The sequence below is a fragment of the Malaclemys terrapin genome, chromosome 5 (genome assembly GCF_027887155.1).
Source record: "Malaclemys terrapin pileata isolate rMalTer1 chromosome 5, rMalTer1.hap1, whole genome shotgun sequence".
NCBI classification, from domain to species: domain Eukaryota; kingdom Metazoa; phylum Chordata; order Testudines; family Emydidae; genus Malaclemys; species Malaclemys terrapin.
In genome coordinates, this window is record NC_071509.1 from 53,091,851 (window position 1) to 53,116,108 (window position 24,258).

At 42.5% G+C, this 24,258-nt stretch overlaps 1 protein-coding gene across 4 annotated transcripts in view; it reads right to left on the reverse strand.

Moving 5' to 3' along the window:
- The window catches only part of CLOCK (clock circadian regulator), a 111,325-nt gene that overhangs the window by 64,322 nt on the left and 22,745 nt on the right, over positions 1 to 24,258 (reverse strand). For all 4 annotated transcript variants that reach the window (XM_054029637.1, XM_054029638.1, XM_054029635.1 and 1 more), the window contains exon 2: positions 5,435 to 5,535. The gene's annotated coding sequence lies outside the window, so the exon portion shown is untranslated. The remainder of the gene's footprint in view (positions 1 to 5,434; positions 5,536 to 24,258) is intronic.

Consider the following 24,258-nt stretch of genomic DNA (forward strand, 5'->3'; position numbering starts at 1 on the left):
TCCCTTGTGCAGCTAAGCAGTGTGGCAGAACAGTGTGTTAATGTTCACTAAGATTTCACGGGAATACTCCAGAGAGATCTCTAGGAAACTTTCCTGCAGGTACTCCCAATCCTGTGCTGAAGGTTCCTTGGCAGAACCGCTTTGTTCCTTCCCTCATTGTAGGAAACTTTCCCACGCCAATCAGCAGTCACTTGTGCAGGGATTAAAGCAGCACACAGGTGAGCAGCACATGGTCTGAAGCCGCACAAGTGCAGGAGATGCACACTTGCTTACCGTCACAAGTGAGATATCGGCTTCAATGACCCCTGCCTGTGGAAAATGGTGGTAGATTTTTACAATACTGTCCCTAATGGCCTGCAGTGATCCCCTTACCCTTTGCCTCATCTTGAACCCTCAAACCTCCACCCTACCTCCCTGGGCCACACTCACCATGTTTAGGAGGTTTGCCGAGACGTGTGCTTGTCAAGCGACAGAGAGAAAGTGATTCGTATGTAAAAAGAGGTGTATTTTACTATAATGATTCAATGCTGTGTGTGAACTAACAATCATGCTTCTGTGTAGTTTCTTGTGCTTCTGCAGATGCGGCCTTCAGAGGAACCCCCTACACACCGGTGGAGTGTCTTTGCAAAATAAGGAAGCAATCAAGATGGAGCAAGGAGGACATGTTCTGAGAGGTGCTCCAATCCTCAGAGGCTGAAAAAAAGAGAATGCAGGGAGCGGAGAGAGACCTTGAAAGGCAAATTTAAAATAGAATGGCAGGACAGAAAGGAGAGTGAGGAGCACACTGTAAAAGGCCAGGAGCAGATAAGTGATGGAGGAGCAAACAGAGATGCTGAAGTCCCTAATCACGCTCCAGGCAGAACACATGCGAGCACACTCCCTCCTTCCCCCAGCAGTCAGACAATCCACCTCCATGCTCCACCCCAGGGGAAACTTTTCACCCTTAGCCTCAAAAATATTATGGAGTGTGCAGCAGGCTGCTATGACCACAGGAATATTTCCCTCATTTAGGTCTAACCTGCCATAAAGGCAGCACCAACACACTTTTAAACTGCAAAAGACCCATTCTATGGTCATTCTGCACCTGCTCAGCCTATTGTTGAAGCAGTCCTTGCTGCTGTCCCAGTTTCCCATGTAAGGCTTCATGAGCCATGGGATTAAGAGGTATGCTGGGTCTCCCAGGATCACTGTGGGCATTTCAACATCCCCCACTGGAATCTTCTGGTCTGGAAAGAAAGCCCCTGTTTGGAGCTTTCTATACAGGCCGGTGTTCCTGAAAATGCATACGTCATGCACCTTCCTGGACCACCCCACACTGATGTCAGTGAAACGCCTGCAGTGATCCACAAGTGCCTGCAATACCATAGAGAAGTACCCCTTTCTATTGATGTACCCCATCCCAAGATGGTCCGGGGTCAAAATTGTAATATGCATGCCACCTATCGCCCTGCGGCAGTCAGGGAATCCCATTGCCGCAAAGCCATCCAATATTTCACGCACATGTCCAAGAGTCACGGTCCTTTGTAGCAGGATGCAATCAATGGCCCTGCGCACTTGAATTACTGCAGTCCCAATGGTTGACTTCCTGACTCCAAACTGATTTGCGACCGAGTGTTAGCAGTCTAGAGTCTTCAGCTTCCACAAAGCGATCACCACCCGCTTCTCCACTGAGGGCAGCTCTCATTTTGGTGTCCTTGGATCACAGTGCTGGCGCAAGCTCTGCACAGTTCCTAGAAGGTGACTTTCTGCATCCTAAAGTTCTGCAGCCACTGCTTGTCATCCCAGACCTGCATAATAATGCAATCCCACCACTCAGTGCTTGTTTCCTGAGCCCAAAAGCGACAGTCCATCATGTTCGGCTACTCCGTGAAGGCCAATCCGTAATCTGGTCTTGTTTCTTTTTATGGCACACAGAAGGTCAGGAAACTCTGATTCCTGTTCAGATTTGGAGCTCATGATATACTGCATGACCACCCACTTTGTGTTCATAACACTGAACACAATATTAGAAAGCAATGTGTGATCCATCCTTTCAGGCAGAGATGGCAGGCGCACAGTAAACAGGGGATGTTGAAAAATGCTGTGAAACAGTGGGAAGCCCATGGAATGCTGGGGCAGAAAGAACTGCATAATGGGACATTGAGCATGCACCCATGATGCACTGTGATTCTCTCCGCCTTCCCACAACTCCTAGCTGCAGAAGGTGGTGAGAAGCACAGTGGGATAGCTACCCAGTGCATTGCTCTCTCTGTCGATACTAGAGCACCAGCTGTGGACATGCTCTGCCAACAGAAGAAGTGTTGTGTGAACATGCACAGGCGATGTAATTATACCGATTTTTGATTGTTGGCTTAACTTGTGTCGACAAAACTCTGTAGTGTAGACAAGAACTTAAAATAAGCTATTAAGGGATGTTAGAATTTTATTTACACTTTCCAACAACATTACTCTTCATTTTTAATGGACGCTTTTTCCTCTTCCAAGAAACTTTCTAATGTTAAAGCTTACTACAGTGTTTGCACACAACTATACTAATAATTGCTTTGTTACAGGTGGTTAGCCAAGTTGCTGCTCTCTATTTTAATGGCTATAAACAAAGTGTGATACAACTCTTTGCTTAACTTTTTGGCAAAATATAGTTATATTTTTACTTTATTCATGCATTGTTTTTGTTAACTATGGTGCTGCAAATACATTATATTTTTCAGTTATACGTATTTTTGAAAAAATTAAATGTCTGATGCAAAGATGTTGTGATCCAAAAGAATCAAATATATTCATTACTCTACCACAGCTCTGCTGTTTACAGCAGAGTGATTTAAAACACGGCAATCTAAATTATTTAAACAACTTGACTTTTTTTTAAAACCACTGGTTTAAAATCAGGTTGAGGATTTATAAAATTAATTTAAAGATCTCTGCCATTGCAACTTCGGACTAACATTTTTAATAAACTAAATTATAAATGCTATTATTTTGAAAAAAAAATGTCACTACTAGTAGGGTCTCTTATTTGAATTTTATAAAACTGCAATGGGCAAAAAACAAAATACTGAAAATTAAAGCTCAGATCCTGCAAACATCTAAGCAGATACATAACTTTACTTATGAAAATTGACTTAAAATTAAACACGTGCATGAGTAGTCTTATTTAAGCACAAGCATTTGCAGCATCACAGGCTAAAGGTTTATTGAAAACTACTTTGTGGCATAAAATGTTATCACTTCAAAATAAAATTACTTCAGTGCAAACAATGAAAGGCTTGGACTTTCAGAATACTAACAAAATTACTATGAACTTATATATACACGTATACGTACACACACACGCACGGCAGAGTTTAAAAACAAGGCGCTTAACATGCTCCTATGCTCATATTTAGGCATTTGAGGCTGAGAGTTTCAAAGGCACCTAAATGACCTTCGGAGTACAAGTCCCATTGACTTCAACCCTGGTGGAGGACTAAAGTCCAGTTGAAGCATTTCAACTTTATTGACAAAGTTTGATGTGTTGGTTGCAAATATAGCAGGGGCTGTTTGTGTTGTTCGCACAGTAAAGATGGCAGTGAGGCCCTAGACTTGTTTTTTTCAGCAGACAAGCATTTTAGATGTGAAATTTAGAAAAAACTCTATAAAATCTAAAGTCTGACTAAAAATTAGGAAACTAAAGAAACAAATATAAAATGTCTATTTTAGCAACTTAAAGACTATAAAATGGAAAGAAGCAAACCAATATTATGTAAATTACAATTACTTCAAATTTAAAAACGTAAATTAAAATCCATTATGTACACTTCAAAAACTGTTTTAATTTTTAAATAATTTTTATTCACCCTACTTTATACATTCATAAATTCAAAGGCCAGAAGGGAACATGATCATCTTGTTTTACTTCCTGCATAACAAAGGGCCAAAGAACTTCCCAGAAATAATTATTGTCAGTGATGGAGAATCCTCCACAACCACTGGAAAGTTGTTCCAATGGTTAGCTACTCTCACTGTTAATTTATGCCTTATAATATTCTTCCACCTCCCTGAAGCTGGCAACAGTAAAGGATTGTAGGGAACATGCATATTTTTAGTGAAGCATGTTAATACTGAGATTTAAAGCAGGTCAAAAGTATTCAAATAAGAAAAGATTTCTAAAAAGCAAAGACTTCATAGCACCAATGATGAACCTAGCAATGGTGAAATACGCAAATAGATTCTGAATTTTCACCTCAGTACCTTCATTCATGACAGAAACTTTGAAAAGTAAACAACCTTACAGTAATGTCTTTTCAAAGGAGATTAATTAAAACAGGTGCCTGATATATTGGAAATACTATGAGGGCATAAAGGATTCTATGTGGCTTTTTTAAACATATATTTCAAAGAAAATTAGGTGTTGTACATGGCAGCGGTAACATTTCATTGATATATGATACTCTAGTGGCTATCACAAAATAGATATGCCTCCCATTCTGAGCTAGGCTTCTTTCAGAACTCAGTGGCAGGAAAATAATGATGAGGCAAGAACATTAGGATACCCACTCATACTACTGCAGCTGTTTCTTTATCTTTACCCTCACCCCCTCCAATGTCTTCCTTGCTCAGTCTTTTCACATTTTTCTATCCTTGTTTCTTCACTAAATATTATGATCCTTCTTACTTCCCCAGCAGCACATTTTCCTTACTTCTTGTTTACTCCCCCCCTGCCCAATTTCTTTCCCCTTCTTACAGCTCTGCTACACATGCCAGCAGCAAAGTGAAACTGTCAAGATTTCAGATCCCTTCAACTAAGGTACCAGAGATATTGTCAATTTTACTTTGTAATTCATAGATTGGAGCAGCAAAGAATGAAAAAAATGACTGGTATCCTCATCAGTCCATACCAGTGCACACTGAGTCAAATCTTTAGTCCTGGTGAATTTAGTTCCTTAAGCTGGTCTCAAAATCCAGTACTAAACATATTCAAACTAAATAAAAAAATAGATCAAGGATGCAGGGGTTTCAGTTTAGCATAGGACTGAGGGTACCCCATATTTTACGAGGCTCCTAGAGCACTTCCCCAGTGGTACTACCATGAACAGCAGAACTAGTGTGAAACCAATATGGAAATTTTATTCTATGCTCCTGCTAAACTATGGACGAAGTACTCTATTCAAACCTAGTAGAGAAGGTATTGAATGAAATCCCTATAGGGCATACAAAACTATTTAACCCAAAAGTAATGGAAGGAATTGATTTATAAAATTGCTTAAAATAAACAAACATCTATGGGAAAAATAATGTTTATATAAAAACCTATCGATCAATTAGATCACAAGATTTTTGGGCTAAATGGTAGAGTCTTGTCTCAATGTTGTAAATTACAAGTCTAAATCCCAATGCATGAGTAACTCTTTATACTCCTTATATGGTCAGGATAATGAAAATATCCATAGACACTCACCGAACTTAACTGAGGTTCTGATTTACAGCATTGCAGTAATTTTCCAAAAGCTCCATGCAAAATTAAAGTACTGGCTCCTCTATTCCTTTCAGTTTCAGCAACTGCAAAAAAGAAACCCAGCATTTCATGAAGCAGTTCCCAAAACAAAGACTAGACATACACTTAACATGAAAGACAAATATAACAGATTCTTATTCTTTCAGAACTTTCCTTCTGTACTTGATGGATTTAAATGCAAAAATCAGCCACACAGCTTGGTGGCAATTCTGTCTTAATGCTGGAAAGAAATTCAGATATATCTGAAGTTTTTATTTGCATTAATTATGTTGCCTTTAAATTTTATGCACTGTGAAATAACTAGCCACAAAATTTTAGCATGACTTCTTTATTCATTTTTAATCTGTACATTTGCCAAGGAGAAGTGATACAATTTCAAACACTTCTTTCTGCCCTTTAGCTTCTGCATAACACACACTACTGGGGTAACTGACACAGCCAGAATCTGAGCATTCGGAGAGAAAGTGTACAGGAGCCCTTGGTTCAGAAAATAACCAAGAACAAATAACCCATCACATACAGGGATCTTGTTCAACCAGAAGAACACAAGTCTCTGGCCACATTCTTTTCATGCATTTTAGGCCATGTCCACACAACGGTGCTGCAGTGGCATAGCTGCAGCAGTATACTGTAGATCAGGGGTCAGCAACCTGTGGCACACGTGCCAAAGGCAACAAGCGAGCCGATTTTTACTGGCATGCTGCTGCAAGCCGGGGTCCCGGCCACCGGCCCCGCTCAGCCTGCTGCCGGCCTGAGTGAACGGAACCCCCACCCGTCAGCAGGCTGAGTGGGGCCGGCGGCCAGGACCCCGGCTGGCAGGAGCTGGCGGATGGAACCCCAGACCAGCAGCGGGCTGAGCCGCTCAGCCCGCCGCCAATCTGGTGTTCTGTCCACTGGCCCCACTCAGCCCGCTGACAATCTGGAGTTCCGTCTGCCGGCCCCTTGCCAGCCGGGGTCTCAGCCGCTGGCCCCACTCAACCTGCTGCCAGCCTGAGTGAATGGAACCCCCGGCCGGCAGAAGCTGAGCGGGGCCGGCGGACGGAACCCCAGACAGGCAGCGGGATGAGTCGCTCAGCCCGCCACCGGTCTGGGGTTCCAGCCGCCCTGCCCCCTGCCAGCCGGGGTCCGGGCCTCCGGCCCTGCTCAGCCCTCCTGCTGGCCTGGGGTACCGGCAGCCAGTCCAGGGCTCTGCTCCTGGCCTGGTCCCAGAGCGCTGCAGCCCTTATAAAAAATTACACTACAAGTAGCTTAAAAACTTGAAAACTTAAAAACTTTATATATTACAGTAATCGTTAAAACATGTATAATGTTAATACATAGGTTTTATGAAACAAAGTAGCTGTACTTATGTGCCTGTGCTTAATTTGTGTTTTCGATGATTTACCTTCTAAAAAAATCTTGCGTATCTTGCACCCCCAGAAAGGGTATCTCGCACTCCCCAGGGGGTGTGTGCACCCCAGGTTAAGAACCACTGCACTAAACTGATAAGATCTGCATTTTAATTTAATTTTAAATGAAGCTTCTTAAACATTTTAACAACCTTGTTTACTTTACATACAATAGTTTAGTTATATAATAAAGACTTATAGAGAGAGACCTTCTAAAAATGTTAAAACCGGCACGCGAAACCTTAAATTAGAGTGAATAAATGAAGACATGGCACGCCACTTCTGAAAGGTTGCTGACTCCTGCTGTAGATGCTTCCTACAGTTATGGAAGAAGTTTTTCCATCACTTTAAGTAATCCGCTCCCGAGTGGAGAATCTATGAATCTTCTGTCAATCTAGCTAGGTCTACACCAGGGCTTAGGTTGGCACTGATATGGCATTAAAATTTTTAAGTGTAGACAACCAGAGACAGGGCAAACCTTTGCTTTCAATACTGTCTATCTTGGTTTCCGGTCAGCAAATCTCTAACAGCAGTATGTCAAAGAACACTATGGAACTTTTAGTGCAGGGTCCACACAGACAGCACACACAGCAGGCTAGTATATTGTACATTCACAACCCAGCTTGCTGTGCATTAAGTCTTTGTGGAGACAAGCCCTCTGTTTCTCCCTCTCATGAGCATAGTTCATCTATGTTTCTCTCACCTCCTTTAATAATCCATTAAGGCAACTATCAATCCTGGGATGGATTATTTGGAACCAGTTTCTTCTTTTGTTCCTTAAATCCTGATTAGGAATTAGTAGACTATTTTCTCATGTCGTTAGTTCTCTACACCCTAGTACACAAATTTTGAACTAATTGTATTTCCTCCTGACTGAGAGAGGTGCAGCAGCCCCAGTAATTATGACTAAGGCATTTAACTGCAGGGAAATACAACATTTCACCATGCCTGTGGGAAGATAGTGATTGTACTGTTGTATATCCTGTTCATTGTGCTTCCACAGCAGAAACATCAAAATGCATCTAAAGAAGATCTCAGTTTCACTTTGCCGCTCCTACTGGGAAAATGGTTTTGTGCACAAGCAACAGCACAGGTGCATTCTTAGGCCTGGTCCCCACTAAGTCCCCACTTCGGACTAAGGTACGCAAATTCAGCTACGTTAATAACGTAGCTGAATTCGAAGTACCTTAGTCCGAACTTACCGCGGCCCAGACGCGGCAGGAAGGTTCCCCCATCGATGCCGCGTACTCCTCTCGGCGAGCTGGAGTACCGGCGCCGACTGCGAGCACTTCCGGAATCGATCCCAGAACATCGATTGCCTGCCGCCGGACCCTCCGGTAAATGAAGACAAGGCCTTAGAGTAGCAAGACACACACAATCATACACACAAAGCAATGAGGAAGAGGCAAGAACATTTGAAACAGCTTTCCTTTGCTTATACCTCTCCAAATCTCTTCTGAAATCATCCCTTGTCTATGCAGCTTAATTAATCTGCCAGCTGTCTTTTAAACTTTTAGCTTTTGTAATTACTTACCTCATAAAACAATTTAAGATAGCATCTTTCATAAAATCTATTATAAAATAAAGCTACTATGACATACCAGGACACAACTCAAACTAGTAGGGAGCTGTGTCATCACTGCCCTGCAACCTTGAGTGCCTTGCAATGCTTTGCTGTAACAGATCCGACCTGGACCGCTTACAAACAGCCTTGCAGCATGCAGGCCACACCCTGAGTGTCTGTGTGTAAGTGCAATCTGCCAGCTACACACTGGATCTCACTAGCCATGGTTATACTGCAGAGTGATCCCAACACATTCCTACTCCCGGATCTTCCCCCAGAAATGTATGTCCTGTACTGCCCACCCCTCTCCTGGAGAGTACCAGTATATTAAGTCCATTATTCCTTTAAGGGAATCTACATGGCCATCCAACGTCTTGACAGATGAAAGGAAACACAATAAAAACAGCCAGTCAGTGGTGCTTGACAGTAGTGTGGGAGAAGAGCCCAAAGTGCGAGGAGCAGACCTTCCCCTACTTGGGCATCTGAGCTTCTGTCAAACACCTGGGGCCTTCCCCACCAAAAGGAGTGACCATTGAGCACAGACCCTCAATCTGTAAGCCTAAGCAAAACAAAGAAGGAAGGGATTGCCATAGACCCTATATCTTCTCTCTTGGCAGGGACTATAGAACTTCAATGGCAAGACGAAGGTCAAGACAAGTTGAAAGCAGCACCCGCATTATCGCATCCACAACTGCGCCTTTTCTAAATGGATCTGGTCCCAGTAGTGTTGGTACCACTGGCCAACAGGATTCTGGCTCATCCACTTTTCTGGGGACATTTCCTTCACCCAGGGTGTCCCATTACCCCACCCTTGGGCGTCATTAGGAATTCCCAAGAGGAGACGGTTTATTGACCAGCATCAGTCACTTGCCGTTGTGTCACTGGCTGCACCATCTACACATCAAGTGGTGAATCCTGGAGGGACGAGCCAGACATTAAGGGAATCATATGCTAGTTTATTTACCTAAATAGTTGCCCAGACACTTCAATTTAAACATGCTGGATTAGATAAAAACAGTAACACAAGCTTACGAAAGAGATTTTAAGTGAGTATAAGTAATGAGGCATAAAAATCAGAAATGGTTACAAGAAAAATAAAGATAAAATGCTTACTAATATTTACTTAAAAAACTCTCTCATCACATGCTCCAGCAGATTACTGACTAAACTTTTCAGATCAGGACCCCTCCCCAAAAGTCCAACAGCTGTTTCTTTTTGCCTTCTCAGGTGCAGAGAATGTGATGGGCAGGGAGAGAAAGAAAGGGGAGTTTGTTCCTCATTTTTATAGTTCCAGTCTCCTTTGTGATATTTCCAGCTGAGACCCAGGAGACAAAGAGTCTACATAAAAGGATAGGGTTTTTTCCCACCTGTTTGAATTTCCTTTGTTTTCCCACCCTGCCTGATGACTCTGTCTACTGCTTAAATGCAAATTAAGGCAAGCACCTTCCTTGTTTAGGACAGGCCTAGCTTCTGCCTGGGCACAGCTGTGGGGTTTGGAACATGTGTTATCATCATCATACTGGAGAATCTTACAACTTCACATACAATATTGCCATACATATTTTACCAGGATAATCCTGAGTAGCAAATTATAATTTTTAACTGATATCTTACAAGGCATACTTTGTACCAAGATTATTACAATACTGTGGTCAGGGACTATCATCTAAACATTCAAATCTACAGTTCTTAAAGCAGTCATCAAATAAATAGAGCAAAATTGTTCTTTTACATCCATGCAGCCACCCTAGAGTCAATGGGGTAATACAGAAACAAATGAACAGAATCTGGCCTATAGTAAGCTTTCAAGCAACTTAAAACTAAAATTCAGCACCCTAAATAATTTGTGAAACAAAAAATAATCAAACATGTGGGACTTTGGAAAATCTGTACAACAGTAAACACACACATTTAATGTAATATTGATTGATCTAATGCAAACTTTAATAAACCCTCTAAACTTGTAAAAACATTGCTTTAAGGAAGCATGAACACTAAATGAATTTGAACAGCTTACTGTACTGAAACAACATAAGATATGTGTAGCAACACCAAACCTATTTTCTGTGTAAGAATAAAAATCTCAAGTTTACTGTAGCAAGGAAATTTAATGACCAATAAATACAAAGCACAATTTTACTATGGTAATTTGTCATCTATTTTTCAGGAAGTAGTACAGAAATCTTGGGCGACTTTGTTTTGCTTCTTGTTAATCATTCAGTAACTAAAATTATCTTGACAATAATCCACAAGAGTCCCAATACAAAACTTTGCTGTACAATAGAACATCAGAGTTACGAACACCAGAGTTATGAACTGACCAGTGTATCACACACTATGAATTCCAGTTCATTTGGACCTGGAATTACACAATCAGGCAGCAGCTGAGACCAAAAAAAAAAAAAATACAGTACAGTACTGTGTTAAATATAAACTACTAAAAAAATAAAGGGAAAGCAGCATTTTTCTTCTGCATAGTAAAGTTTCAAAGCTGCATTAAGCTACTGTTCACTTGTAAACTTCTGATTGTTTTGTTCAGAGTTACGAACAACCTCCATTCCTGAGTCATTCATAACTCTGAGGTTCTATTGTACTTGAACACGAACAGTTGTTTTGACTATTCTTCAAAGCAGCTCACAAGTAGACAATAGCACAGAGAAGCAAACAACAGATCATGCAAATAGACAGTCCAGACACTCATGAGCTGAAGAACAAACAAATGAACAAATGTGTTAGTAGCAAAAAAAAACTAGAGGGAAACTTGTTTAACCATTCAAAGGATTAAGAAAAATGAGCTTCTTAATAGAAGTGGTCTTCTAATAAAATTGGAGTAGAAATGTACACATCTGGGATGAACTACACAACCCATTTGTGGGTTCCTCTCATTTATAATAAGGTCACTCTGAATTAATGCTGATAAAACCTTCATAACATTCATTATCAACTATTCTCTTTCTGCTACATGCACTCTATACTTACATATACACTACATATAACTTGCCCAAATCCTCTACCAAAGCAATTGAGGTGAGTGCTAAGGGACTCCCCAAAAGGGAAGAAACTGTGAGTTTAGCAGCCACCACCATACTCAACTAGATCAGGATATTTATAGCACTTCCTCCAAGTCTGCCTGAGGGCTTGTCTCCACTTACTGGTGGATCGACGCTCCAGCTACTCTACTTGATTTACTCTAAATCAACCGCAGATCACTCTCCCATCGACTTCAGTACTTCACCGGAATGAGGAGAGTAAGGAGAGCGTCTCCTGTTGACATCGCATAGTATGGACCCCGCAGTAAGTAGATCTAAGCTACATTGACTTGAGTTATGCTACTAACATAACTCAAATTGCATCGTTTAGATTGACTTTCCCCGGTAGTGTAGACTTGCCCAAGCCCTCAGGCAGGTATTGGGGAGAGGGACAGTGTAACCAGTGTAACCTAAATTGCCCTTGCTGCAATTTAAGCCCTTTGCTTCTTGTCCTATCCTCAGAGGTTAACAAGAACAATTTTTCCTCCCTCCTCCTTGTAACAATCTTTTATGTACTTGAAAACTGTTATGTCCCCTCTCATCCTTCTCTTCTCCAGACTAAACAAACACAGTTTTTTCAATCTTCCCTCATAGGTCATGTTTTATGGACCTTTAATCATTTTTGTTGCTCTTCTGTGGACTTTCTCCAATGTGCCCACATCTTTCCTGAAATGTGGCACCCAGAACTGGACATAATACTCCAGTTGAGGCCTAATCAGCACAGACTGGAATAATTACTTTTCGTATCTTGCTTACAACAGTCCTGCTAATACATCCCAGAATGATGTTCACTTTTTTTGCAACAGTATTACACTGTTGACTCATATTTAACCTGTGGTCCACTATGAGCCCCTGATCCCTTTCCGCAGTATTCCTGTCCCATTTTGTATGTGTGCAACTGATTGTTCCTTCCTAAATGGAGTACTTTGTGTTTGTTCTTATTAAATTTCCTCCTATTTACTTCAGACCATTTCTCCAGTTTGCCCAGATCATTTTGAATTTTAATCCTATCCTCCAAAGCCCCCTATAAGTGTATTCTCTATGCCATTATCTAAATCATTGATGAAGATATTGAACACAACTGAACCCAAAACTGATCCCCGTGGGACCCCATTCGATATCTCCTTCCAGCTTAATGTGAACCACTGATAACTACATAACCAACCAGTTATGCACCCACCTTATAGTAGCTTCATCTAGGTTTCCCTAGTTGGTTTATGAGAAGGTCATGCGAGATGGTATCAAAAGCTTACTAAAGTCAAGATATACCACATCTACTGCCTCCTCCTCATCCACAAGGCTTTATTACCCTGTCAAAGAAAGCGATTAGGCTGGTTTGACATGATTTGTTCTTGAAAAATCCATGCTGACAGTTACTAATCACCTTATTATCTTCTTGGTGTTTGCAAATTGATTGCTTAATTAGTTGCTCCATTCTCTTTCCAGGTATTGAAGTTTTACATGAAACTTGCAAAACTGCCTCAGTACAACTCACACACCTGTCTTTACCATGATAATGAAAATCCGCTAATATTTTACTCTTTTATGATGAAATATAGTTACCCACATGTTTTTTCCCCCAATGTGCTGTTACAGCTATCACAAGAAACCATTGCTCTTAAGTAGAGCTGGTGAAATTTTTTTTTAATTTGAATGATTTTTGACAAAAGACATTTTTGTGAAACTGAAGTTTTCTGCAAAAAAAATTTCAGTTTTCATTTTAAAAAATGACAGTTGCCTGATAGCTTGCCTGCAAAGCTCTTTTCAATTTCAATTTTTGCCAGTGAAACTGATAAAAGCTTTCCTGAAGGACTAGCTCCAAGGGGTGGGAGAGCGGTCTCTGCCTCTCCAGCAGCTGGGTTGGAAAGGCACCGAGGAAGCCAAAAAAATTCTGTCTTGGTTCTCTTTAAAACCCTTTCTGTGAAAATTTCCGCATTTTTGGCTTTGTGTACCAATGCAATACTTTTTGCTGGAAGGGATTCCCTTTTTTCAGCCAGCTCTACCCCAAGCATATTATGTTAGATACCATGATTGTGCTTAAATAGCTAACTATGATATTTAACATCTAAAAAACTATGTTAAAAGAATGTTAAGGTTGCAGAGTAAAGCACTTACAAATTAGAAAATGCCAGAATTAAGGTTGTCTGTACAACCCTAACTTGCCCCCTGGGGCATATGTATTATGATGCAATCTAATTATGTGATCACTGATTTATTCACCACACAACTTCCAACTTCTGCAACAAATGAGACAGAGATCCTGCAGACACCAGCCTCCCTAACTACACAACCCTGATTAATTCCCAGGGCACCATCCATTCAGTGCACCAACTGAGGCAGAGGAACTATGGGAAAAATAATATCTAATCATGTAATTCAAGACTTTTTGGACATAATTCCTTGCATTTTAAAAAAGACTTAAAATTGAATAAATTAAATTGCTTTGTTTGTATTTTAAATTTAGATGATAAAGCTGTCACTAACAAGATATTTACTTTGATCAACACACTAAGTACATATGCCATTCAAGGTTCTCCTGGTCCTAGATGGTATGTTTGCTTTACTCAAAGAAGAGGATGTTAACATTTCTGACCTAGTCAGACACAAATGCTGCAAACACCATATAAAATGCCTTAAATTATGGTCACCATAAATCTTTAACATGCCAAAACATTATATAACAAGCTCTCAGGTCACTTAAAAGAAAACTGGAACTAAAGCTAGGAATTACAATTATTTCCCTCTTCAGATAACAGAGAGAACAAAGTATGCTTTGAAGTAAAATACTCTTTATCAATGCGAATAATACTCCAGGTGGAATTCTGCACCAAAAACTAAAAATTCTGCACCAAAAAATTAAAAATTCTGCACTTTTATTTGTCAATATAACATAATATAATCACACCAGTTTCAATTACTTTTGGTCATTTATTTCAAAATACCTGTCAGCAAATATGTCTGTAACAATATAGACAACAAAGAAGATTCAGGAAATATCCCCCGGTGTCAGTGTCCCCACTCAGCCACCCACTGCCCCTATGTAGCCCTGCAGCCCCTCCCTCTTCACCATGTGGCCCTGCACCTCCCTCACTCTGTGGCCCTGTGCCTCCACTCCCATTCAGCCCAACCCAATCTGTCCTCCCCCACAAGCCCTTATGAGCCCCATCTGATCCCCCCAGCACCCCACGCTGTCTGTCTCCCCATAGCCCGTCTCCTGACCTGGCCTGACAGGCACTGCAAAGAAGGCAGGCTCTTTCTCTTCCCTAGTTGGCCAGGAGCTGCTGCTGTGTTCTATCACCACAGCACCCTCTGGTGGGCGAAAGGCGTAACTGCAAAAACATTTCAGTAGACCCTTTTTTCTGTGCAAAAATTAAAAATATGCACAGCTCATTAATTATGCATGTGCAGTAGTGCAGAATTTCCCCAGGAGTAAAATAAGAGTAAACACCATCAGTCCAAAAACTGTAGCATTTAGCCTAGTATAATATGGCATTTTACATAGCTAAGACGTAAAATAAACGATCAGCCTTTCCCATGGCTGCTCATAGACTTTTTCCGAAGATTCCACAGCTGCAGATGTTTCAGGAAGCTTTAATTAACTTCAAATAAATTTAAAAGCACAGTAAAATTATAAATCTGAGAGGTTTAAGATATTAAATTCAGTAATCTGTATTCTGAGACTGGGTCTTGTCATAGTCTTATTATCAAAAATGCAACAACTTAGGGTATAAACTCTTCAGGGAAGGAACTGTCTCTTATTATGTGTGTGTACAGTGTCTGGCACAGTGGGGCTCTGATCCTGACTGGAGCGTCTAGGCACTATTGTAATACAAACAACTGGAAAAAAAGAAAAGCATGCCCCTGCTTACAATCTAATTTTAAAAACAAACAACAACGAGGAGTCCGGTGGCACCTTAAAGACTAACAGATTTATTTGGGCATAAGCTTTCGTGGGTTAAAAAACCCACTTCTTCAGATGCATGGAGTGAAAATTACAGATGCAGGCATTATTATACTGACACATGAAGAGAAGGGAGTTACCTAACAAGTGGAGAACCAGTGTTGACAGGGCCAGTTCAATCAGGGTGGATGTAGTCAACTCCCAATAATTGATGAGGAGGTGTTAATGTCAGGAGAGGAAAAGTTGCTTTTGTAGTGAGCCAGCCACCCCCAGTCCCTATTCAAGCCCAAATTAATGGTGTTAAATTTGCAAATGAATTTTAGTTCTGCAGTTTCTCTTTGAGGTCTGTTTTTGAAGTTTTTTTGTTCAAGTATGGCTATTTTTAAAATTGGTTATAGAATGTCCAGGGAGCTTGAAGTGTTCTCCTACTGGCTTTTGTAGGTTACTATTCCTGATGTCCGATTTGTGTCCATTTATTCTTTTACATAGAGACTGTTCAGTTTGGCCAATGTACATGGCAGAGGGGCATGGCTAGCACATGATGGCATATATCACATTAGTAGATGTGCAGGTGAATGAGTCCTTGATGGTGTGGCTGATGTGGTTGGGTCCTCTGATGGTGGCACTAGAGTAGATATGGGGACAGAGTAGGCAACAAGGCTTGTTACAGGGATTGGTTCCTGGCTTAGTGTTTCTGTGGTGTGTAGTTGCTGATGAGTATCTGCTTCAGGTTGGGGGGGCTGTCTGTAAGCGAGGACTGGTCTGCCTCCCAAGGTCTGTGAGAGTGAGATTGTTTTCCAGGATAGGTTGATGATGTGCTGGAGAGGTTTTAGCTAGGGGCTGTATGTGATGGCCAGTGGTGTTCTGTTATTTTCTTTGTTGAGCCTGTCCTGTAGTAGGTGACTGCTAATTTAAAACATACAGAAGCAAAGGGAGAGGAAAAACATAGATCACATCGGTACATGTGTACAATACCTAGCACAATGAGGCAACCGCTATACAAATAAACAAGTAATGGTTATAGAAGTTAGCTTTTGAAATAATGATCCCAAATAACAACTCTTAAAAAAAAATAGGAAGTGGCCTTCCACCTAGACACAATACATTAAATATGGAGTATATATGAAGTATTACACACCAAAAGCTACATGAAATGAACATTAAGGGTGCGAAGTCATGCACTATGCAACCTTAATTCAGTCCCCATGCACAAATGCTTTGTAATAATCTTTAATTACATGACGACATTTTCTTCCACAGGACCTTTGCCTCATTCAGTGCATAGAAGGGATGGTGCACAACTAACAAGCAACTATTCAATATTTTGTTTTCTCCTCATTATTCAATGTGTAGCCCTAGGCTTTCCTTACTGCAAACTATTCAAACCCTGCTCTGAAGACAGAATGATGCATTTCCTCATATGCTGTTCTGTGGTGCTTATCACAATAGTATCTGGAGTACTTTATCAACATTAATCAATCTTCACAACTTCCCTGTGAGGTGAGAGGTATTTTCCCCCATTTACACATGAAGAGCTGAGGCACAGAGATTAAGGTAAAAAGAATCCACTAATTTTGGGCTCCCCAAACCCAGTCACGTAGGACCTAATTTTTCAGAGAAATTAGCATTATATAGCACTGTCCATATCAAAGCACAGCTCCCACTGATTTCAGCTGCAGTTGTGAGTGCTCAGCACTTCTCCAAATCAGGCCCCGGATCACCCAGACCACAAAGAACATACAATTAGTGAACAACTCTGAAAAGGTTTGGTTTAAGTGATTTCCCTCGTATCATACACGAACTCTGTGGCAGAGGCAGAGATAGACTATATCTATACTGGGATAAAGAAACCACAGCTGGCCAGGGTCAGGCTCACGAGGCTCAGGCTGCACAATTGTCCTATATTTGCACACCTTCAGGCTCACAATGAGGAACATGAGGCTACAGCGAAAAAAAAGTTCCAGGGTGCTGGTGGCTACATGGAGCAGCTGCAGGCAGTGGAGCGAAACTTCTGGGCCAAGAAACAAGCCCTGACTGGTGGGATCACATCACAATGGAGATTTGGGACCAGAAGCAGTGGCTGCAGAACTTTCAGATGCAAAAGGTCATGTTTCTGGATCTGTGTGCTGAGCTCGCCCCAGCCCTCCAATGAAGAGACACCAACTGAGACCTGCTTTGACAGTGGAGAAGCACATGGTGATCACACTTTGGATTGCTATCAGTCAGTGGGAAATCATTTTGGAGTTGAAAAACCTATGAGAGCCATTGTCATACAAGTGTGTAGGACCATTAATAGTCTCCCGTTATGCAGGACTGTTACTCTCAGCAATGTGCAAGAAATATTGAATAGATTTGCAGCAGTGGGGTAACAGACTGAATGCATATCCCTATTGTGAATCCAGCCCACCTGGCTACTTAGTAACATCAACATAAAGGGATACTTTTCCAGAGTTATGTAAGCACTAGTGTAGTGGTTCCCAAACTTTAACAACCTGTGAACCCCTTTCACTAAAATGTCAAGTCTTACGAACACCCTCCTAAAAATGAATATTTTCTCCTTTACCTGAGTATAAATTATAAAAGCAATGATCTTGGAAATATAAAATCTGTTTTTATGACATGCTTATTACACACTATTATTTATTATTTATAATTACACTATTTTTATTACATTATGAAAATGGCAACACTCTTCCAAGATCTCACTTCCGTAGCTTGTATCACTTTGAATAAGCCTGTTATAAGACAAAGCTCCTATGTTTCATCAAGGAGTATCAGATTTGAAACAGCATGAAGGTATTTAAGAAGCCAACTCAAAGAGTCTTGAGTTGTCCAGGCAAACAACACACATTACAACAAAGCTTAAACTTGTTCTTTATAATAATTTTGAAAACAATACTAGCGGCCTATTTAATTTTAAAAACAGCAAAAAATATCCACCTCCCTTTTCCATTTCTTATAAGGAGTCTTGAAGTTTAAATTTCCTCAGTATGATAGATAGGCTTCCTTTGATCTGCTTAGCTCTTGGAAGTCCAGGGGCTTCAGGCTGCTAGCCCCGTGCTGTCTGGGGTCCCTAGGGACAGCTCTGTCCACCATTAGGGATTTCCCACTCCCCCCCCCCCCCCCCCCCCCCCGAGAACCCCCTGTAACATTTCGTGAACCCCCAGGGGTTCACGAACCCCAGTTTGGGAACCACTGCACTAGTGGATCACTGAGGATGCTTCACGGACATCACTATAGATAGGTCAGGGAAGGTACATGATGCTTGCATCTTTAAGAACATGAGACTGTTCAGAAAGCTGCATGCAGGGACATTCTTTCCTGAGCAGCTGGAGGTGATGGGGAAATGCCAATAGTGATTCTGGAGGACCCAGCCTATTCCTTGCTCCCCTGGCTCATGAAGCCATATGCTGGTCATCTGGATAGTGCCTAGGAAAGATTCAGCTACTAGCTTAGTAGGTGGAGAAAGACTGTGGAAGGTGCTTTTAGTAGATTGAAGGGTCACTGACATTGTTTACTCACAGCAAGAAAAACATCACAATATTATAGCTGTATGTTGTGCGCTGCATAGTTTATGTGAAACAAAGTGGGAGAATCTGCCCACCAGGGAGGAGGGGGTGAGGGGGAGCGGCTCTCGCAGAATTTGAACAGCCAGATGCCAGGGCTATTTAGAAGAGTACAATGTGGAGATATTCATTTGAGCAGCAGTTCTCAAACTATGGGTCAGGACCCCAAAGTGGGTCGCAACACCAGGGCCAACAAGGGGGGGGGGAGCCGGTACAAAGCCCAAGTCCCATCTCCCCCCCCGTCCGCCCTTGCTGGGGGGCCCGAAAAAATTTTAATGGTGTCACCAGGGCTGGCATTAGACTTGTTGGGGCCAAACCCTGAGCCCCACCGCCCAGGCTCAAAACACAAGCCCCATCACCCTGGGCTAAAGCGCTGGGTGATGGGGCTCAGGTTACAGGCCCCCCACCTGGGGCTGATGCCTTTGGGCTTTGGTCCCCCCGCCCGGGATGGTGGGGCTTGGGCGGACTCAGGCTTCGGTCCCCTTTCCCCCTCGGTCGTGTAGTAATTTTTTTTGTCAGAAGGGAGTCACGGTGCAATGAAGTTTGAGAACCCTGCATTTGAGGGATACTTAAAAGTTCATTTTCACAATCAGCCAAGGTAGTGTGCTCTCTTGCTGGCTTGAGGTAGAGCCTGTCTTATGTAATTTAAATAATGTTTTTTTTGGTTTTTGCCTGCTGGTATCTATTCTGTTGGGCCTGCTGCAAATTATAAATACTTCAGGGCTTTGCCTGCTGATATGAATTGTATGGTACTTGAAGATTTATAAATACTGTTCGGTTTCTTGACTGCCACTATGTATTTTGTAATATCTGTTGTGAACTAATAAAGGTATTTTGATTCTCCAAAAATACAACTTTGACTACAAAAATTGAGTGCGCAAAATCAAACACATACAATGTTATAAGCACTTAACATAATGGGATCAAACTTTTAAAATTCCTACTGAAAAGGAAGTAAACATTTACTTCCATTTGTTTAAACAAAAAGATAGTCCAAGATAATCCACTCTGGCTACACATACACCAATCTGTGGTTTTCATAGGTCAGCATATGTGAAGCTCTGGTTTCCCTTGTTGTCCCTTGGCATGAAGTGGTAGCGGCAAGGATGCTATGTCATGAGATATGTTGGGGGATGCAGGGAGCAACAACCACAGAGTTCTCCAAGGAGTGCAAAAGCTGATGGATCTGTAGGTCAACTAGGATCTGCAGCATGTGTGTTTGGTCCCTGAGAAGACTCAGGCCTTTTGCTTTCTTGTCCTCTCTGTCCTTTCTCCATCCTCTCAGTCACATTGGCCCTCCAAGCTCTTTGTTCACAGTCTGCTGCAACACTGGCTTGTAGGATCTCATGGAACATGTTCTCTCCTAGCCCTTTCCCTCTTCATCAGTGTCAGATGTACTGCGGGCGTGAAGGGGCACCCCTCAAAGCCACCATGTCAAAAGTTGCTGATAAAAAAAAAAACAACAGATAAGATGCAGCATTAGATGCACACAACAGAAAGAGAAAAATAAAAGTTTTTATGGAAATAAGGGAAGGGTGTTTTGAAACTTAATGAGACATGCTTGTTGATACTTCAGCTTTGGAGAACCTCAGAATAGCACCACCCTTAAGCTCCAACTATGGTGAATATGGCTTGGCATGGAGGACAGCGGGGCAAATTTTCTGTTGCATTAATTTATAAAATTTGAGCCCCTATTCCATAGGTATGAGTATATGACAATCACTGGCACTTCCCCCCCCACAGGCAATGAATTTTGTTTTTCTTATTCCTGAGGGTCACAAAAGCACAAAGAACACAGTTGCTACTGGCATCCTGAAGCCACGTGGGCCCATATGCTGCTAGCCTGTTTCCTGCAATGGTACCAACTGAATACATCACAGAGTGGCATGGGAAAGTGTCCTACTGTGGAGGAAGAAACAAGACTGCCATCCTTTGCAATCGTCTCCCATAGGTTTCTGAGTATCTCCATGAAAGTGCCATCAAGAACTCTCAGGAAGATAAAATGGACATCCCTATTCACATAAACAAGGTGTGCCACATGGCTCCTCACCTAGCCCAACAGAAGCAGATGCTGACTCTACCTCTACCCAAACACAGGACACTGAATTGATGTGGATCGTGAAATTGGCCTGCCATAGTACTGTTCAGGTATTTATTTCAAATTTGCTTCCTAACTTTTTAAATTTCTCACAGTATACTACTAAAACAATGACAATTGTCAATACTTTTGTCTCATACACTTTGGGATGGGACAGGGGCCATCTGTAAAGGGCAGAGGGGGAAGAGGAGAGGAAGGAAAAGCAAATAAAACATTGTAAGGAAAAATGCAGCACACACTTACCCAATCTCCCATCCCCTTCATCAGTGGGCTCATCCACACTTGCCTGGCAAGACACGCTAGACTTCTATGGAGGTCCTGGCTCACAGTATGGTTGGAGTCCCCCACCTCATCTCCTCTCTCCCCTCGCTGTTCAGAGCAGGGGTCTCCATCTCAGGCTCTTCCGAGGTATCCACTGGGTGCTGGTGGGGTCACTCCAAGTATGGCATGCAGTTCGTTGTAAAAGCAGCAGGTCTGTGGTTCAGCACTAGATTTGTAGTTGCCCTTCCTTGCCACATGATGTCCCTGGCAAAGTATCTTCACTTTCATGCAGCACTGCTACTGATCCTTTCCTTCTGCCTGTGTCCTCCATGCAATCTGCTCGTAGCTGTCCACATTTCTACAGCTGTTCCATACCTGTCCTTGCACAGCCTCTTCTTCTCACAGGCCCAAGGGATCTAATCCTTCCTGTCTGCTCCTAGCAGAAGTGCATCTAGTACCTCTCTGCGTGCATGGACCCATGTTTGGTTGGATGCAAACAAAGGTCAGCTGCTAGATGTGTTCACCACAGAGGTGAACCAGGAAATGGCATTTCAAAAAACACACAGTTTTTAAAAGGGGGGCAGAGGGCTTCTGCTCTTTGTGAATCCTGGGCAGCGGAGTTTATAGTTGTGAGCAGAATGGTCACTGTCACAGGGACTGGGGCATTGTGAGACAGCAGCTGGAGGACTATCAGGGTCGACAAGACACCTTCCCTTATTTCCATAGAAACTTTAAATGAGAAATGCTTATTGATACTTCAGCTTTGGAGGGTACTGGCATAACACCACTCTCCAGCTCCAATCACAGTGAGCACAGCTTGATGGGGCAGAGCTGTGTCTACATTCCCACTGCATCTACCAAAGCAAGTCAACCAAGGGTGATGTCGTGGTGGGAGTCTGCTATAGACCACCAGACCAGGGGGATATGGTGGACGAGGCTTTCTTCCAGCAACTAACAGAAGTTACTAGATCACAGGCCCTGGTTCTCATGGGGGATTTCAATCACTCCGGTATCTGCTGGGAGAGCAATACAGCGGTGCACAGACAATCCAGGAAGTTTTTGAAAACCGTATGGGACAATTTCCTGGTGCAAGTGCTGGAGGAACCAACCAGGGTCAGAGGCCCTGGAGGTTTTTCGCCTTCCTCCACAGCATGGGGCAGGGGTCGCTTGCTGGAGGATTCTCAGCGATTTGAAGTCTTTAAATCATGATTTGGGGACTTCAACAGCTGAGTCAAGGGAGAGAATTATTCCAGGAGTGGGTGGGTCAGCTTTTGTGGCCCGCATCATGCGGGAGGTCAGACTAGATGATCATAATGGTCCCTTCTGACCTTAGAGTCTATGAGTCTATCTTCTTGACCTGCTGCTCACAAACAGGGAAGAATTAGTAGGAGAAGCAAAAGTGGATGGGAACCTGGGAGACAGTGACCATGAGATGGTCAAGTTCAGGATCTTGACACAAGGAAGAAAGGAGAGCCTCAAAATACAGACCCTGGACTTCAGAAAAGCAGACTGATTCCCTCTGGGAACTGATGTGCAGGATCCTCTGGGAGAATAATATGAGGGGAAAAGGAGTCCAGGAGAGCTGGCTGTATTTTAAAGAATCCTTATTGAGGTTGCAGGAACAAGCCATCCTGATGTATAGAAAGAACAGTAAATATGGGAGGCGACCGGCTTGGCTTAACAGTGAAATCCTTGCTGATCTTAAACACAAAAAGGAAGCTTACAAGTGGAAGATTGGACAAATGACCAGGGAGGAGTATAAAAATATTGCTCAGGCATGCAGGAGTGAAATCAGGAAAGCCAAATCACACTTGAAGTTGCAGCTAGCAAGAGATGTTAAGAGTAACAAGAAGGGTTTTTTCAGGTATGTTAGTAACAAGAAAGTTAAGGAAAGTGTGGGTCCCTTACTGAATGAGTGAGGCAACCTAGTGACAGAGGATGTGGAAAAAGCTAATGTACTCAATGCTTTTTTTGCCTCTGTCTTCATGAACAAGGTCAGCTCTCAGACTACTGCACTGGGCAGCACAGCATGGGGAGGAAGTGACCAGCCCTCGGTGGAGAAAGAAGAGGTACAGAACTATTTAGAAAAGCTAGACGAGCACAAGTCCATGGGGCCGGATGCGCTGCATCCGAGGGTGTTAAAGCAGTTAGCGGATGTGATTGCAGAGCCATTGGCCATTATCTTTGAAAACTCATGGCGATCAGGGGAGGTCCCGGATGACTGGAAAAAGGCTAATGTAGTGCCCATCTTTTAAAAATGGAAGGAGGAAGATCCAGGGAACTACAGGCCAGTCAGCCTCACCTCAGCCTGGAAAAATCATGGAGCAGGTCCTCAAGGAATCAATTCTGATGCACTTGGAGAAGAAAGTGATCAGGTACAGACAGCATGGATTCACCAAGGGCAAGTCATGCCTGACTAACCTAATTGCCTTCTATGATGAGATAACTCGCTCTGTGGATGAGGGGAAAGCAGCAGACGTGTTATTCCTTGACTTTAGCAAAGCTTTTGATACAGTCTCCCACAGTATTCTTGCCAGCAAGTTAAAGAAGTATGGGCTGGATGAATGGACTATAAGGTGGATAGAAAGCTGGCTAGATTGTTGGGCTCAACAGGTAGTGATCAATGGCTCCATGTCAAGTTGGCAGCCAGTATCAAGCGGAGTGCTCCAAGGGTCGGTCCTGGGGCTGGTTTTGTTCAATATCTTCATTAATGATCTGGAGGATGGCGTGGACTGCACCCTCAGCAAGTTTGCAGATGACACTAAAGTGGGAGGACTGGTAGATACACTGGAGGTTAGGGATGGGATACAGAGGGACTTAGACAAATTGGAGGATTGGGCCAAAAGAAATCTGATGAGATTCAACAAGGACAAGTGCAGAGTCCTGCACTTAGGATGGAAGAATCCCATGCACTGCTACAGACTAGGGACCGAGTGGCTAGGTAGCACTTCTGCAGAAAA